Source organism: Thermobia domestica, chromosome 18, assembly GCF_964235325.1.
Source record: "Thermobia domestica chromosome 18, izTheDome1.hap1.1, whole genome shotgun sequence".
Taxonomy (NCBI): domain Eukaryota; kingdom Metazoa; phylum Arthropoda; class Insecta; order Zygentoma; family Lepismatidae; genus Thermobia; species Thermobia domestica.
Window position 1 is genome coordinate 136,765,933 of NC_137471.1, and position 19,327 is coordinate 136,785,259.

Sequence of the window (19,327 nt, forward strand, 5' to 3'; positions counted from 1 at the left end):
TAATCTCTCTAATGGTTACAAATTTCTCTATAATGGGAAAATAATGCACATGGAGTTAAGTTTGGATAAATACTTTCTAGAGATATATTTGGGTGATACTTTGATTGAAAATTTACCTTTTAACTTTAACAAGAGTGATATAATTACAATTAAACCAAATAAAAATTCAGCTATGGAAGAAGGGCAATTATTATTTGTTGTAATGTACATAGAAAGAGAGCTTTCCTAAGGACGTTTGCTATATAATAAATATGGATATCTTTGGTAATGTTAAAATGACATCAGAGTTAGACAGTACAGTTGTGAGAAAAGATATTGCTATGTTGAAAGAAGAGCTTAACTTCATCAAACGGAGTTATGTTATAGAGCTTCATAGTGGATTGATATCAGAAAATGTTGAAACTCCGTTCTTTTTAATACATAATCTATCTATCACATACAAATTTCTTTATAAAGGTAGGATAATGCATATAGAGTCATCTTACAATACGTATTATATAGATATATATTTAAATGATTCTCTAGTTGAAACTTTTCCATTGCACTTTAATACAAATGATAATTTAGCAGTTAGACCATCTAAAGATTCTGATCTGAAACATGGTAAATTACTATTGCTTCTTATGCATGTAGAAAGAGAAGACGAAGATAGTGATGATGATGGTGAGAATGTTGATAGCATAATATTAAACAGCGATAGTTATTACAGGATGTATTGTGTTAAGTGTAATAAATCGACAGATACGAAGAAAGATACTATTAGAATTGAACAAACAAAGAATAGAAGATATCTAAAGAAAGGTATTTGTTCTGTATGTGGTGTTACTAAAACTCAATTCGTTAAAAAGCCTGATTGACTAGAAGAAGGTAAAGGTGTTAGAGAAGACATTATAGAAAAAATTCACAAACCATCTAGAAAAAAACTTTGACAGATTAAGTGTAGTTATAAAAGGTATCGATGATCTTTGGCAAGCTGATCTTGTAGATCTTGGATAGTGGAGTATTAAAAGGTGTTTCCAAAATCAATAAAGGTTATAAATATTTGCTAACAATTATAGATGTGTTCTCGAAATATGCGTTTGCTGTTCCTGTTAAAGATAAGAGTGGTAAGAATGTTACAGAAGCATTCGAATCCATATTAAGAACAAGGAAACCTAGTAACTTACAAACAGATCAAGGTAAAGAGTTTTACAATAAAGAGTTTAAGAAGTTAATGGATGAAAATAAGATTAATCACTACTCAACCTATAGTGGTAAGAAAGCTTCTATTGTTGAGAGATTTAATCGAACGCTTAAACAGAACATGTGGAAAAGATTCACAACACAAGGGAATTATAAATGGATAGATACATTACCAACACTAGTTAAAGAGTATAATCATCAAATTCATAGAACAATTGGCTTAAAGCCTGTAGAAGTTAGTAAGAAGAATGAGCAAACAATATTGGAGAAAGTGTATCAAAAAGAATATAAGCGTGTTAAGCCCAAATACAAGTTAGGTGATCATGTTCGTATAAGTAAGTCGAAAGGGTTATTTGAGAAAGGATATACACCTAATTGGTCAACAGAAGTATTTGTTATTAGTGAAGTTATTCCATCTAATCCACTTACATATAGAATTAAAGATTCAGAAGAAGAGGATGTGCAAGGTAGATTTTACGAACCAGAACTATTAAAGACGAAACATAAGGATGAATACTTGGTGGAAAGGTGTTAAGAAAGAAAGGTGACAAAGTATATGTTAAATCGTTAAGGTTTGATGATTCGCATAATAGTTGGATAGATAAGAGTAATGTTGTAGTGTAAATATAAATTTTTGTCTTTTATGGTTATTATGCCATAAAAGGATAGTTTGAACGAGATAAGGGGATAACGAAACGACACCCCTCATAGCATATTTCCGGGGTCGGTATTTCGACTGTGGAAATTATCAAAAAATAAGTGGACCGAATTCGGGCTGATAAAATTATTAAAAATTAGCAACACAAAAAACTTCGAAGTCCCTGGCGGCCACTTCAGAAACTCATCAATACGTTGAGTTTTTGCTGGCTTGGATGTAGGCCAGCTAATTTTTGAATTGATAAGATACTACGATCAAAAAAGCGTAGGTTGACTTTCCAGCAGACGCTCTACTTATCAAATAACAGGAGGAGCAATGGAGCACTTTTGCTCTGTTGCTCTACGTAAAAATTAAGTGGAGCAGATATGCTCCGGTAAAAATAAAGAGAAATCTAGCTTTCAAACTAAGAACTCTAAAGAATTAGTAAAATTTTATAAAAGGATAGTTTGAACGAGATAAGGGGGTAACGAAACGCTACCCTCATAGCATATATTTCCAGCGCTGGAATTCCAGCTGTAGAAATTATCAAAAAAGGCGATGGGGACAATTCTACCAACCGCTCTATGTACACAATCAAAGGTGGAGAAAGAGAGACAAATATAAAGTTAACAGGAACATAACGAAAATGATTAAATAAACATTTTTATATAATAAATATGAGTACTATGGATAATTCTCCTAGTTTAAACGATATTTGCTACGAGCAGATTAAAGACAATTATTGGTATGGTGTTTTTGGTGATTTTAAACTGATTATAGATAAGAGTACAGGATATTTCAACGCTACTAAGTTGTGTCAGATCAATGGTAGAAGGTTTGATTATTGGTTAGAAAACAAACACTCTAAGGAGCTTATTGAATATTACAGTACAAAGTTTGCTTCCCAGGGAGTCGGGGAGCTAAAGCCTTCTTATTACATTCAACTCGTAGGAAGATCCAAACTCACCAATCTTATATATATATGTACACAAGAGAATTTTCCTTAACATTGCTTCATGGTTGTCGTTTGACTTTTACGATAAATACACTGTTATTATTGAAGATTTTTTTATTCAAGACTTTAAACATCTCCAACAAAACACAACCGCCCTAGAAGCAAGAGTTGAAGAAGTAGAACAGCTAATGGCTGACTTCAAAATACACAACGAAGAACAAGCAAAGGAGATAACAAAGCTCAAGACCATAGCAGCCGAACATACAGAAGATTCGGAGAAAGTACACAAACTAGTTATTGTTAAAAAGAACCTCACGGCTGGTCAGCTTCAAGACATAGTAGACAAGTACGACACAGACAAACATGATCAGGTTAGGCGTTACGAGTCATACAAATATTGGGTTGGAAGGGTTCAGCAGCGTAACGTCAAGGCAAGACTCCAGTGTCTCAAAGAAAAGTACCCAAGAATGTCAGTGCTATCAGAAACCAAAGATCCAAACTCGGTCAACCTCCTAAACAAAGTCAAAGAAAAATACAGCTGTGTTGTTTCGTATGGTTGTCATGTGGATATTGAAGAAGACGACGAGTTTATTGTTGACTTGTTTTTGAGTATAAGAGACAATTAACAATAAGTTGTGTGTTTAGACATTTGTAAAGGTTACAACTTTTATGGTATAATAGCCATAAAAGATAATTAGTTATACATTACCCTGTGCTGCAACAGTGAATGCTACATTCAACATATCACCTAAATTGGGATTATTATGATATTTTCTTATTATAGCTCTCCAATCCACAAAATATTTATATGCATATATAAAGTCTATAGATAGGTCTTGATAAGTTGAAATATTAACCCAATGAACTCTGCTTTCAAACTCTGCAATAAATTCTTCTGTTAAATTTTGAGACATTGAAATCATTTCCCAATCTACTTTGTCAGCGTAATCTCTTATAAGGTTTTCTGATAATTGACGAGTTCCAGATATGTACCACCAATTAACTCTATCTGCATGTTCTCGTATAAAGGCTTCAGAGAGTTCGTTTTTGTAAGATATAGCATCAAAATCAACTTTATCTATAAACTCATTAATAAATTCTTCAGATAGCTTTTGATTATACGATACTTCTTTCCAATCAACTCTATCCGCAAATTCTCTTATAAAGTCTTCTGATAAGTCTTGGCTTCCTGAAATAATCTCCCAATCAACTTTATCAGCTAATTCTCTTATAAACTCTTCCGATAACTCTTTCCATAAACATATTTCACTCAAATTAACTTTCGACAGATATTTGCGTATGAAATCTTCTGTAATGTGATCATAGTTATATTCCTCCTCATAATCATCATAACCTATAGATAACCATTGTTCATCAGTCAGTGAATCTAATATTTCATCTGACAAGTTCATAACGTTCGCATAGAGAATGTTTTGTGTAAGAAATGAGTTGTTTTCTTTAGTGGCTTTCATGAACAAATGATCTAACATACCTATGGACACGCTAAAATTTATTTTGTCTTCATCATTATAACCACCAATATCTAAATATTTACATACACAATCAAATACAGGTTTGTAAGACAATATTTCCTTAGCACTAGTCATGTTTGTTTTTTATTCTTAGATTTAAATTTATTTGATTTTTGTTGGTTTTCTATATAACAAATATGGAGAAAGATTTTGATTTATTACATGATAGACTTGAACTAATTCATCATGATCTTAAACTCTTAGCAAGACTACTAGAGAAGCAGATACTGTTAAAGGAAAAAGAGTTATTAGTAATGCAACAAAAAACATCTGATTTGAGTAGTGATGATGAATACAAATAAGGTAGTGATGATTATGATTATGATGATGAGTAAGCTTACAAAAATGATTCAGTTTTAAATGTGTATATGTGACTTTGATGGGTCTTCCCATGAAAGTTCTAGACTAACACAACGAGGAAACATATGTAGGCAATGGCAGACGCGTGCAGATGTTTAAACGATGTGTTAGAAAAAATAAAAATGAGCTGAAATAACCCGGTGAAGAGTACTAACGAAGATTTTCTATATAATAAATAAGATGAGTAATTATAATAAGTTTACTGTAATAGAGTTAAGACGACAATGTAAAGAGAGGGGGATCAGAAGATATTCCCGATTAAGAAAAGCAGAACTGATATACCTTCTTAAACAACATGATGATGAACAAAGCAGAAGGCAGATTAGAAATATATTCCCATTTAAACAAGAAGTAATTGAAGAACCGAAGCCAGCACGTATACCCATCAAAGTTGAATTAGAAGAAACAGCACTCAAGAAGCGTTTACAAACCATTAAAGTTGAAAACACAGGAGGATATAAAGACCCAATAAAATTTTTAGATACAAGTGGAAGAGTTGCTATTAACAAAATCAAAGAGGAATTAAAATTTCACCCTGTTAAAGTTAACCTTGTACCTAATTTGTCTAATTTGTGACTATATTAAAGATAAAGAAATACAAGAGCACAATTTCAAAACATCAAACGAGAGAGTATTAGAATCAACTGACTTAAGTGAATATATATCTTATGCCAAACAAAAACTTCGTAGAGAAATGGAAGAACTTCAAGGCCGAGGATCAGGATGGACGTTACATCAAATTAAACACCTAGAAATCAGATTAAACAAGTATGTACCATTAAGAGCTTCTTCCTATATTGAACTTCCAAAGCAGATTAAAGATAAGAAAGCAGTAATAAATATTCAAAATAAAGATAATAAATGTTTCTTATATTCTATTGCAAGTTATTTAAAACCTATTGATAGAACCGATTCAAAAAATCCTCAAAGACCCTCTCATTATAAACAACTTGTTAATGAATTACAAAAGAAATATTGTGATGGTATTGAGTTTCCCGTACAGTTAAAAGATATAGTTAAATTTGAAAAAAGAAGTAATATCTCCATCAATGTTTACAGCTATGACAAGAACTATAATGTATATCCACTTCAAATCACAAAAAATAAGCAGGAAACTCATATCAATTTATTATATGTAAAAGATGAAAAAAACAATCATTTTTGTTGGATAAAAGACCATTCACGATTAATAAGAAGTCAAGTGACAAAACATACTGAGAAGTTATACTTTTGTGATAGATGTTTAACAAGGCACTTTAGAAATGAGAAGCAGATGCAAAACCATGAGCTATATTGTAAAGAGCATGAGGCTGTTAGAATAGAACTTCCTAAACCATATGACAATCAAATAAAGTTTCAAAACTATAATCGGTCATTAAGAGTTCCATTTACGATAATTGCTGACTTTGAATGCATCTTATGTAAGTTAAAAATAGAGCATAATTGTAGTAAAACAGTAAAATATCAAAAGCATAAGCCAATGAGTTTTTGTTACTATGTCAAGTATTCAAATGGGGACTACAAAGCCCCTGTTAGTTATATAGGCCCAGATGCTGCGAAAGTATTTATTGAAATGTTACAAAAAGAAGCAATAGAAATTATGAAAATATATAACAGAGTAGTTAATATGACCCCGCTTAGTGAGGAGGAAATAGAAGTTTATAACAGTTCGGATACTTGTCATATATGTGAAAAAAACTTGAATGACTTACCACCAGCTGTTGAGAAAAAAATAAATATACTGAAGAAGAAAATACAGTTCTACAAGGATAAAGATGATATGAGTGAAAAAATAGAAGAATGGAAGCATGAGTTAAGAAAATGTCTATATAAGATAACTAAAAACAAAGCTAAGGTGAGAGATCATGATCATTTAACTGGAAAGTTTAGAGGTGCAGCTCACAGTTATTGCAATTTAAACTATAAAAATCCTAACTTTGTTCCTGTATTTCTTCACAACTTAACTGGCTATGATACGCATTTGTTTATTAAGGAGTTAGCTTATGATACACAGAAAATTAAACTGATCGCTAATAATGAGGAAAGGTACATAACATATGAAAAATATGTAAAAGCAGGATCAGAAAAAGATGGAATAAATTTAAGATGTGTTGATTCATTTAGATTTATGCCAAAGAGTTTAGCAGAGTTAACAAAGAATTTAAAGCCAGAACAATTTCGAGAAACATTAAAGTTTTTCCCGATTGATAAACTTGATCTAGTTAATACTAAAGGTGATTATCCATTTGATTATGTTGATTCATTTGAAAAATTGAAAGAACCTGTTCCATTATCTCCAGACAAATTTACAAACAGATTAACAGGAGAAAAAATGAGTCCTGAACGTCATAAGCTTCATGTACGAGTTTGTAAAGAATTCAATCTAGAGTTATTGGAGGACTTAACTGAACATTATAACAAAACAGATGTCCTTCAATTAACAGATATATTTGAAAACTTTAGAGATGTGTGTTTAAAGGCATATGGATTAGATCCTGCTTGGTATTATACAGCACCAGGTCTATCGTGGGATGCAATGTTAAAGATGACTAAAATTAACTTGGAAATGTTGACTGATTATGATAAAATACTAATGTTAGAAAAGGGTATACGAGGAGGAATCTCACAATGCAGTAAAAGATATGTAAAAGCTAACAACAAATATATGCAAGATTATAATAAAGATGAGTGTTCAACATACCTAGCATATCTAGACGCAAACAACTTATATGGGTGGGCGATGAGTCAATACATGCCTTATAAAGACTTTAAGTGGGTTAAACCATACATAGATATAAAGAACATTCCAGATGACTCAGAAACTGGCTACATATTAGAAGTAGATTTAGAATATCCAAAACATTTACATAACAAGCATTCTGATTTACCATTAGCTCCAGAGAACATGTGTCCACCCGGCTCAAAACAATCGAAATTATTAACAACGCTTTACAATAAGGAAAGATATGTAATTCACTATAGAAACTTAAAACTTTATATGTCACTTGGAATGAGATTGAAGAAAGTGCATAGGGTATTAGAGTTTAAACAATCAAACTGGCTAAAGAAATACATTGATTTAAATACAGAGATGAGAACACAAGCTAAAAACAAGTTTGAAGAAGATTTTTATAAGCTCATGAATAACTCGGTATTTGGAAAAACTATGGAAAATATTCGAAAAAGACAGCCCATACAATTAGAATGTGATCCTAAGAGGGTAGAAGCATTAATTGCTAAACCTAACTTTGATTACAGAACAATATTTAGTGAGAACTTGTGTGCTATACATGTGAAAAAAGAGCGATTAACGTTTAATAAGCCAATATATGTTGGTATGAGTGTGTTAGAACTATCGAAGCTATTAATGTATGATTTTCACTATAACACGATGAAGCCGAAATATGGAAACAATATAGATTTATGTTATATGGATACCGATAGCTTTATATATGAGATTGAGACTGAAGACTTTTACAAAGATATAGCAGAAATAGTTGAGCAGTTTGACACGAGTGAATACAAGGAAAATAACATATATGGACTACCACTAATAAACAAAAAAGTAATAGGTAAGATGAAAGATGAGAATAAAGGTAAGATAATGACAGAGTTTATTGGATTGAGATCAAAGATGTATGCTTATAGAGTAGAAAATAAAGAAGAGAAAAAAGCTAAAGGAGTAACTAAATGCGTAGTTGCCAAGGAGTTGCAGTTTGATGATTATAAAGAAAGCTTATTTAAAAATGTTAAAACGTATAAGGATATAAACCTCATTAGAAGTTATAAGCACGATATATATAGCATAACCGTTCATAAGCTGGCACTAGATTCTTCGGACGATAAAAGATATATACCGCGAGATGGTGTAAATACGCTAGCTTGGGGGCATTATAAGATAGAAGAGGAGTAGATGTAATTATATGTAGTGTAGTTTTAGTTATAAGTTTTAGATGTAAGTTTTTATGATTTTAAATGTCATAAAAGCATATTCAATCTCACTTTGGGGTATCCTTCTGTGTTAAAGTGTAATGGTCAGTGGCGGCTTCATAATTTTTTTGGCAGTTAGGGGGTGGAAGGGGCAAAGTGGGGCAAAACATACATATCTCCCCTACTATTTTCGGTATTATTTTTTGCGGGCTTATTTTTGCACCTACAAGATTGAAATTGTGCACAAACATTCAGTCCACCGAGTGGTATTTACCAGATTTTTTTCAGATTTCTGCGTTAAAACAGGGGGTACACAGGGGCTAAGTGTTAAAAAGAGAAATTTTTACCAAAAAATCATTTTCACGAAATTTTCTCGCCTTAGATACATGATGGGGACAAGTGAATGGTACCGTCTGAAAGGCAGTTCCATTCTGAAGAGAATGATGGGCGAAACATGACCCTAGGATAATTAGGGATATCTCAGTAAATGTTTAAAAAATTCCCTCTGTATACGGGAATATGGGACATTGTGGGTATATTTTTTTTGGCTTACTTTTGCACCTGGAAAATTGAAATTGTGCATAAACATTCAGCCCACCGAGTAGTATTTACCAGATTTTTTTCAGATCTCTGCGTTAAAACAGGAAGGGTCCAGGGGGCTAGAAGTTGAAGAAAAGGATATTTAGACTAGGGATGGGTAAATTCCCGGGAAGATATTTTTCGGGAATATTCCCTGGGAAGATTACCGGGAAGATTCCCAAAATGGGAATTTATCCTGGAATTTATGTTCAATCAGAAAGAAAATTGCATTCTATTACTATATTATGGTTTCAAAGTGGAATTAATTTTTATATCACAGCATATTATTACTGTTGTCCACAGAGGATTCTTTAAAATGTATATTCTGAACGGTATTATGTTATTTTATTAACACTTTATTATATTTAGAAAGTACGCTCAAATGTATATTTATTTACAATATGTTCTATCAATTAAATATGTGTGAAAAAAATATATAGTAACAGTTTAAATTTATATGTAAGTGGATTTGCTCAATTTGACTCTATTACTGATATTATAAACACATTAAATTTATAAATGTTATAAACCAATTAGATTGGGTAAATACTAGAACATACATGTCTCATCAATTTATCAACATTTGCGCATACATATTTATATTCACAAAATTTGCAAGATACTTACTTATCTTTATATTTTAGCACGTAACATTGCCATACATGACCTTTCATTCTACCTATTTTTCGAAATTCCATACGTTAATTCACATGTAAAAGAAGTCCGAGTACTTCTTCAGAAATTCGAGTCAGAGAGAGGAGACAGCCCGACGTCTATTACTAATGGTGGTTCAGGGTTTATTAATAGTACTTCATCTCTATTTCTACATAATTCTAAATTATTTTACAAAATGGTTCATTTTTATCATTTTTGAATTGGTACTTTATAAGAATAAGAATAAGAATAATTTATTGTCGTTAAACAACATTATGTTGTAATAGACAACGTCAAAATTTAAGTTCGCGTACATGTAATATTTACAATTTTAATTAATCAATACAATATTTTATATTTTACCTAGTACTACTTTTCTATTCTAATCCTGAAATTCTGAAATACTATATATACACTTTTCTAAGAGCCAGTTTTTACAAAAACATTTAAAATTTTTAATCTCCATTTCTCTTAATCTAAGTGGCAATAGATTATACAATTTCATCCCTATATATTTATAACTATTTTGAGTTTTGCACAGCCGCACATGGGGAATATTTATTTCATTTTTGCGCCTTGTATTGTGTGAGTGAACACTACTTCGAGTAACAAAATTTGTAGTTTTATTTGATATACATAAGGCACGATAATATGTACAAGGACGAGATGGTCATTATTTCAAAATCTTTGAAAAAATGTCTACAAGATTCTCTCTCTGGAATTCCTGTTATCGTTCTTATCGCTCCTTTTTGCCACTTAAATACTGTTTGTGCCCCGGAAGAATTACCCCATAATAGTATGCCATACGAAAGATGAGAGTGAAAGAAAGCATAATATGCATTGATTAATAGACTTTTACTTTCAGATATTTTTAATTTACGTAACACATATACTGCCCTTGATAATTTTTTTACAAAGTTGCATAGTATGCACATTCCAGTTTAATTTCGTATTTAAGTATATCCCTAATAGATTAACTGAGGAGCATTCTTTTGTATCAGTTGTGGAGTTGCTGAGATGAAGGTATAACTTCTCTGTTTTATTATGATTCAAATGTAATTTATTGTGGAAGAGCCAAACAGTAGATTTATCTATTGCTTTATTATTTTTCGTGTGTATTGCGTTGATATTATTATCTTTCGTTATAAACGTAGTGTCATCGGCATACATAAAAGTGGTTTCTAATACGTAGTCAGGTAAATCGTTAATATATACCAGAAATAGAAAAGGTCCAATGACACTTCCCTGTGGCACTCCTGTTAATATTTTACGTTTGGGTGTTTATTTTGTACACACACAACCTGTTTTCTACTTTCTAGATAAGACCTGATCAACAAGAGCTCAGTTCCTCTGATCCCATAATACTGTAATTTCTGAATCAATATTTCATGTGAAACAGTATCAAAATCCTTACTTAAATCTAATAATGTTGCGCAAGCAAATGAACTGTTTTCAAATTTTGGCTGTACTTTAGCATTGGGGGACAGCTTTTGTACGTAGGTTTTTGCGATATTCTATTCCGATGCGTTTGTTTTATGGTTTCATGCGTAAAATTACTTTACCAACATTAAATTCAGACAGCGTTGCAGAGCGAGCGTTAGCAAATGAAGGCGGGTTACATCCCCGCATGGCACGTTGTTTTCTATCTTCGTTACCAACAATTCACTTTTTTTCTCATATAAATCACTTCCACTTACCTTTCCGTTTTGTATAAATACCCTACTGCCCTAAAAAAAATGTGTTCGATACTTTCGTGACTACTTGAACATCACTATCAACTCATTTCTTCCATAAATCATCCTACTTTTGCTAGTTTTGGCTCCCCAATTCTAATCAATTACCTTACTTTTTAGTGCAAATGGAAATGGAACTTAAAAAATCATATTATTAGTTATATAAAGTACCGTCAAATAATTTTAAATATTTTAACCTCCAAATTCTTTAAAACCTAGAAGTAAATCATAATATATTAAAATAAAGTAATTTGTCATATGGTTGTTATAATTTGGAAGATAAAGTAAAAAAAATGGAAATAAATTCCTTCCCGGGAATTTATAGGCCAGGGAAAAACCCGGGAATATTCCCATTTTTAAATTCCTTCCCACCGGGAATATTCCCACTGCCCATCACTAATTTAGACCCAAAAATCCCGTTTTTCCTCATTTTCCCGCCTTAGATACACGATAGAGACACGTGGGTCATACCGTCTGAAAGGCAGTTCTATTCTGAAGAGAATGATGGGCGAAACATGACCCTAGGGTAATTAGGGGTGTCTCAGGAAATTTTTTACCTGAGATCATGGTATTTTACGGTAATTTGGGGCATGGTGGGAATTTCTGATAAAATTTCTCCCGCCCTTGGTATTCAAGATAGAAACTTGAAATTTGGCACACACATTAAGTATACCAAGTGCTATTTATCAGGTTTTTTTTAGATGGCTACGTTCACACGGGGCCGCTGCAGAGGGGCCCAAATTGCGAGGGAAAAAATCCCTCCGAAATTTTCCCTTTGACATCATTCTTCCCGCTCCTGGTATATGGTATGAGCATGCAAGTGGTACCATTTCAAAGCCAGCTCAATTCTGAAGAGAATGAGGTATGAACCATGATCCTAGGATAAATAGTGACGATGCAGTAGGTGCTTGACTGAAAGTCTAAAAGATAGCCCCAAAACCCCGGATCCGGAAAGGGTTAAGAACCAAACGTATTTACCACACCTGGGGTCCGTACGGACCCCATGGTTTTCCATGCTTCCATATGCGGAGACAGACAAATAAAGCTTGCTAATTGGTTGTTCCTAACAATTACAACCTAAATAAAAGTAAATATTTATTCCCCTGAGAAGTGAGTTGTGTTGTTTTAAAAATTGTCGGAAGATAGCAGCACGATCTTTGAGTTTTTACTCTATTACAATTTGGATGTTACTATTCATACCTTACTGGATGTTACTATTCATATATTTTTGAAACAAATAAATTCTCTTTAACAAAAGGTGTACTTCCTGTATATTATTTGTGAGGAAATTCTTCATTTTTATATGTATTACAAAGTTGCTCGAGTATATTACTACTCAAATATACAGAAAACGATGCGTTTCAGGTCAAAATTACATTGAGAAAGTTTTGTTATTTAGTTGCAGTGTCTCGTCTAGGACTGCCTAAAGAAAGCGTTCTGCAGATGTTAGAAGTAAAAGTAATTGATAGCGAGACAACTGAGGTTGCATCGCACGACAGCCATTACGAGTATGAACGTGAATTGTCTGGGGAACGGAAAGAGACCAAACTACCGGTAGCTGCAATGAACATGACGTTGACCTGTTTTCTGATTATGACCCTCCGCAGCGTTCTAGCCGAATTTTAGACATGTCAACAGAGCACGGAACAAAAACTACATAATTTACAGCTCCACGTGGAAGAAAATCAAGTGCACAGGACCCGTCAGTATACCAGATGTTGGCAGAAAATGTTATCAAGGAATCAAGTGGCTTCAAACCAACGGAAGTAAGTAATCAGAATGAACGGCGAGCCTTCCAAGCTTTCAAAATCCAGAATCAGCAAATCTAATTGTGCAGGAAGCAGAAGCTCGAATCTATGTTCAGAAAATAAAGGAGTAAAACTCAGAAAGCGACGAAACTGAAATATATGCGTTCATGGACTTCATTATTTTGGCCATTGTGCAAATATCGGCAGGAGAAGGCTTGAACGAATAGTGGACATGTGAAAATGGACGTACAATATTCCAAGCAACGATGTCGTTGAATCGTTCCAAGTGTGTCCTTAGCTTTTGTTGATTTCGTAACATTCAAACTAGTCAAAGATATACTGGAAACAGACAAGATATCAGCAATCCGTGATATCTGGGAAACATTCGTTCTAAATTACCATGACTTCTACAGATCTGGAAATTTCTAAACTATGGATCAGTAACTGGTACCTACATAGGACGATTTCTTTAGTATGTTTATGTTCTAAGTATGCCCAGAAAATACGGTATAAAATTTACTGAGTACGCAATAATGAAACATCATATTCATTCAGAGACAAAATATGTTTTTGAGCAGATAGGGCATGAACGAGGCAATGTAAAGGACCTGGTGAAGTGACTTGTAAAATAAGGGAGGAAACGCTCCACTTAGGTGTTGTTGGGTACAGAATGTTTCTTTTTTTCTTCAAGAAACTACTAAATTAAATGTGCAAATGATTTTGAAGGATGGCATTCGAAGATGAGGAGAAAGTCAATTAATGATCAATATATTTAGATTTATTACCTTGATGCAAAAGAAACAAGCAGTAAACAAAACATTAACGTACATGTTGGAAGTTGGATATTATTCTAAGCCACAAAAGATGAAAGGGAATCGTATAAACGAACGCCTAGACTAGACTCAAGACTCAAAACTAGACTTCATATTGTCACACTGACTTAAACCACTATGTTGTTGCTGTGGCACACTGCGTTCATTTAGATGATTAAGTGATTAGTGACTGTGATTAGTAACAAATAATTTTACTTTTCTCAATTCATTCTCTCTGTATGTACATTTATTTTACTGCCTTGAGTTTGATTGCATTTCATAATTTAAAAATAACTTATTTACATATAACTTGTTCATAGTTGTAGAACTTTTTGTTTGTTTGTTTGTTTTTATTACGATTTCTTGACTATTGTAACGGACAAGGTTCCGTTTTAGAAGCCGCACCTTGTTAAAGTTTCATTTTGTTAATTTAAAAACCAGTTTTATTTCCATATAAGTGGCGTATTGTTTGCCACGACTTGATTTTGGTGTTGTTTGATTTCGTTACAGTATTTGCATTCCGATTTTATCAGATCTCATTATCGTGAAAATTCATTCACACTTGAAGTAAAAGGAAGGATTACCAGGCACCTCTTTGAATTTTATTATTTCTTTGTTCATTTTAGGAGGTTGGATTCTTGAGACCTCTCCATGGCTACGTCCTTGATAGTTAATAAACACAGTTGTTGTATGAGGTTAGTACAGTATTGAAGAACTAAAAATATATTTATTATGTTATTGATTGGAAACTTGAATTTGTGATGCTAACCGGTTATTATTAAGTGGTGTCAAAATAAGCAGACAATTGCAGTATTGCAGTCATTGTGGTATTATTTGAACATTTCTTGGACGGAATAAGAATAAAGAAATGTTATGGAATTCTACTGAAGTTTCTTCAGTTTGTACCAAACTGTCATACGGATAAGAAGTAAGTAGTAGCAGATCTCGGTCAGTTTTCCGAGATAAAATCTCTTCTCACAGAGGGCTGGAGAGAGTTCCCGTTGAATAATCCTAGGCGATGTTTTACATTACCTGTAATTTTACTTAGTCGTAGCGTGATCATTATTAAAATATCTGAATAACCACTATTTAAAAAAAAATCATTTACCGACATAATCTGAATTCCCTGAATTTTGTTGATTTGTCGTCTCGGCGCCAACCGTGGTCGCCCCGCCTATGCCACGGCCTTGCCTGTTACATAATGTTCTGTTTTCCTTTATGCTATATGCGACTAAAGAACTGGATTATATATACTTAAGAAAAATGAAATGTTTCAGTTTTACGCCCTAGGGTATGCCGTGTAAGCTAAAGGTGATGATAATAATAAACGAGAAAATGTATAATGAAGAAAGAGGGAGGAAACAATAAACTCGGAGAAAACTTACGCACACGGTGTTTGTCTACCACAAGCCCACTTAGCGGGAGCTGGAATCTAACCAGAGACCCCAAGCACTATAAGTGAATGTTTTACCACTGAGCCACCTTTGCTCCTATATACTTAAGAAATCCATGTTATAAAATTGAAAGTGCCTATGTTTGTGACTCTTAATCTTTTGAACTGCTCGACCAATCTCGATCAAATTTGAGACGTACATGTGGTTCTGGCCTGGGAGTGTTTTTAGCTATTCATTTTGACGATAGAACTTTGGGTAGGTGGAGGAGGTGGATTTAAAAAAATAAATAATACTTAATAACTATCTTCACGATTATAAGATAAATCAGACGGAACAATACCGTGGCAAACGACAAGAAAATCGACTCGTGGCAAACGATATCGTATCAAACAACATGTAATCTGCATATACGTCTATAGTACTCGCGCCGAGTCGTGAAGCTTGACCTAGATATACCGATTTCACCACCCAATAGAACGCGAGGGTGTGTTCCTGTCGTCAACCCCCACCCATCAAATTTTGTCAGTGTCGTCTCTCGCGCTACACGAATAACATCTCCCGAGAGTACAGTGTTGTCGGATTGGCGTCAAGTTTCGTTTTGTTAATTGTTTTTTGTTGCGCTATATTTTCGTTATTAATATTTGTGCTTTTGTTTCCATTTTAGAATAGCTGTTACAGTAGTTATTGTTGTGCAGTGTTATTATTGGTAATTTCTAAATGCCTTTTTTATATACTCGTTTACTATGTCTTCCAAGTTTGGCAGCATTGTTGGTGAATTTCAGCTGTTCGACGTTTCCCTAAGTGTGCGCTCGGGAAGCGGCTCCACGAATTGTACCGAAGTTTTCCGATGTGTTAGAGCTAAAGCAAAATATTTGTATGATTGGTTTAGAGCCCAAGCTTCACGACTCGGCGCGAGTACTATAGTGTCTTCATAGCTGCAAAACTTTTTTATTTCAATTATATGACAATACCGTAGAGGACAAGGCTTCATTTCGAAGCCGCATCTGATTTTGCACAAAGTAACGGTGTCGAGAATTTTGCACCTGGGAAATTTGCGCCCGCGATGTACCTGCGCCGGAAAATTTGCGCCCTGCCAAATAAAAGAACCTGCTCGAGCTCACGCACCTGCGAACCTGCGAGAGGGGCGGACATTACATAGCAAACAATCCTCCCCACAGCCGTGCCACCTGGGATTATTTTCATTGACTGATTGTGATAGCTTGGAGAGAATAAATTTCAATTATCAGCCAAGCGAATACAACGGATCAACACAATTGTGTGTTTGAGGGTAACTCCTGCAAGTAAACATATTGCATATAGTTTTCTTCATAATATTACTGAAATGATTTTACATTCACTTTACAGTTACCGTACTGTACTTTGCACAAGATTTAAGGAATTTTAAAGGAAATCGCATGTAAGTTATTTAAACGTAATGATTTAGAGCACTGTATTTTAAACATATAATAGCGAGAGATACATTCAGTATGATCATAGTTATTAAAATATAAACTTTGATGCAAAGTAATTCCATGGTTGAGGCTACTTTGCCCCACATACAGTACAAAAAAGTACGTTCAAAATACGAACATAATGTTTCTGTGCAACATTTTCCCTTTTGTATTTATAAATTTCATTTCGTACACAAAACTGTATAACAGTCTAAAAATATTGATATTAGAATGATGGTACTAGTGCCAGTACTTAGTATGAATTATCGACATTTGTAAAGAAAATTATGTATTTTCTGGTACCGGCACAGGAACCACAATCTGATAGTTTAGCATATGCCCCACAAAAATGCCAACTCAGGAACAGAAAAAAATCCCCTGAACTGATTTGCCTTGGTTGCTCTTTATGTCCGAGAATATCATCCCAAACCTAATCATTGGAATATTTACGGAGTTTGGGGCATTCAGGCTGAAACCCATCCAAATTGCATGATTTCACTTTTTATTTTTATTTTTAAATTTAATGTTAGTCATTCCTATGCGTATAAGTTTCAAGCCTCCAAAAGTAATTTTAAAAAATGCTTTTCTGAGTGAAGTCCCTCTCAAACTAACTTTCTTGTTCCGCCACTGTTCGTAATTTATTTTCCAGCAAGAAATCCACTCCAGTATCTACCTAAATATGAAATTTACCTAAAATGACAAGGCAAGAGGTACCAGCAGTAGTAATTGCCTATCTAAGGGGTTACTTTGGACCGTTGCAAAGTAACTCCGATTAGAGGCTGAAACCGCTTTATCCCAATTTTATTTATTTATTTATGACTTTAAAACTTTTCAAACTTCAATTTCTACTATTGCTTCAAATTCCTATTATACACAGAAGTATTCTACGAAACTGATTTAACTTTGACGGATACTCTTCTATGTGCTATCTTTCTAATTCTGTTGGCCTTTACAGTGACTGCTGTCCATACCTGTACAGATCGCGGCATAGAAATTGTTACAAAAATTCTAAGTCCAAATTAATAACAAACTCTTGTCCCGTTTTCTTCCCACACAGCACACCGACGTCCAATGTACATCCATTTAACATCCGGGCAAGGATTTACGGGATGTCCAGTGGACGTGTGGTTTTGGTCCATACAACGTCTAGTGGATGTACACGAGAGAGTACAGGTGGCACAGTTGCCGTGCATCTACTGGACGTCCAGAACGTACATATTATGTCCATTTCTGGTACCAAAACGAACTAATTATGGACGTACAGACGCCCAATGGACGTTCAGAGGACGTGTTCTTTTGGTCCATACGACGTCCACTTGATATACACAAGATGTTACTTTGGGACAGTGGCCATGCATCTCCTGGACGTCCATTCGGAGCTAAAATGGATTTACGGGATGTCCAGTGGACGTGTGGTTTTGGTCCAAAAAACGTCTAGTGGATGTACACGGGAGAGTACAGGTAGCACAGTTGCCGTGCATCTACTGGACGTCCAGAACGTACATATTATGTCCATTTCTGGTACCAAAACGAACTAATTATGGACGTACAGACGTCCAATGGACGTTCAGAGGACGTGTTCTTTTGGTCCATACAACGTCCACTGGATATACACAAGATGTTACTTTGGGACAGTTGCCATGCATCTCCTGGACGTCCATTCGGAGCTAAAATGGACCTATTATGGACTTCAAACTGATGTAAAGGATGTCCATATGTGGATATCATGGGAACCTGAAAGTACAAATTGTGACTATTTTTGGTTCCTACACGGACCAATTATGGCCTTTCACTGAATGTTCTAAAGGACTGCCACAGAAGGATTATTCACTTAAAGCCCGATACAGAAGCCATACTCTCTGGAATCAATCTATTTTTAACATAGGTTAAATTTTACCATATCAAAATGACATTTAAATAAGCCATCTTCCATCAATTTTTACTATCAGTCAACAAATACACACGTCAACATTTATACTATAAAGTTTTATGAGCAAACAAAAAAACAATGAGAAATATTTTTAATACGTCTAATATTTCGTACCTTTCCAGTCAAAATTCTTGTTCTGTGTTCCACGAAAATAATTGGTTTTCGATTTTTATCTACTGAAAGGTCAAACTATTTGCAGATTCGGTATCAATAGCAAATCTAGTCCCAATTTTACATGAATTAATCCTTCCTTACAATAATGCATCCTTATCTCCTGAAAATGAGAACTCAAAATATAATTAACAAAGTAAAGTATTCTGCCCATACGCTTCAGTTAATACAATTTGTTGATTAAAAAAGCTTCAAACCTGCATCCTCTTCCACTCTTTGTAGATGCATAGAAAGATATCACAAACCGAAACCTCCCTCG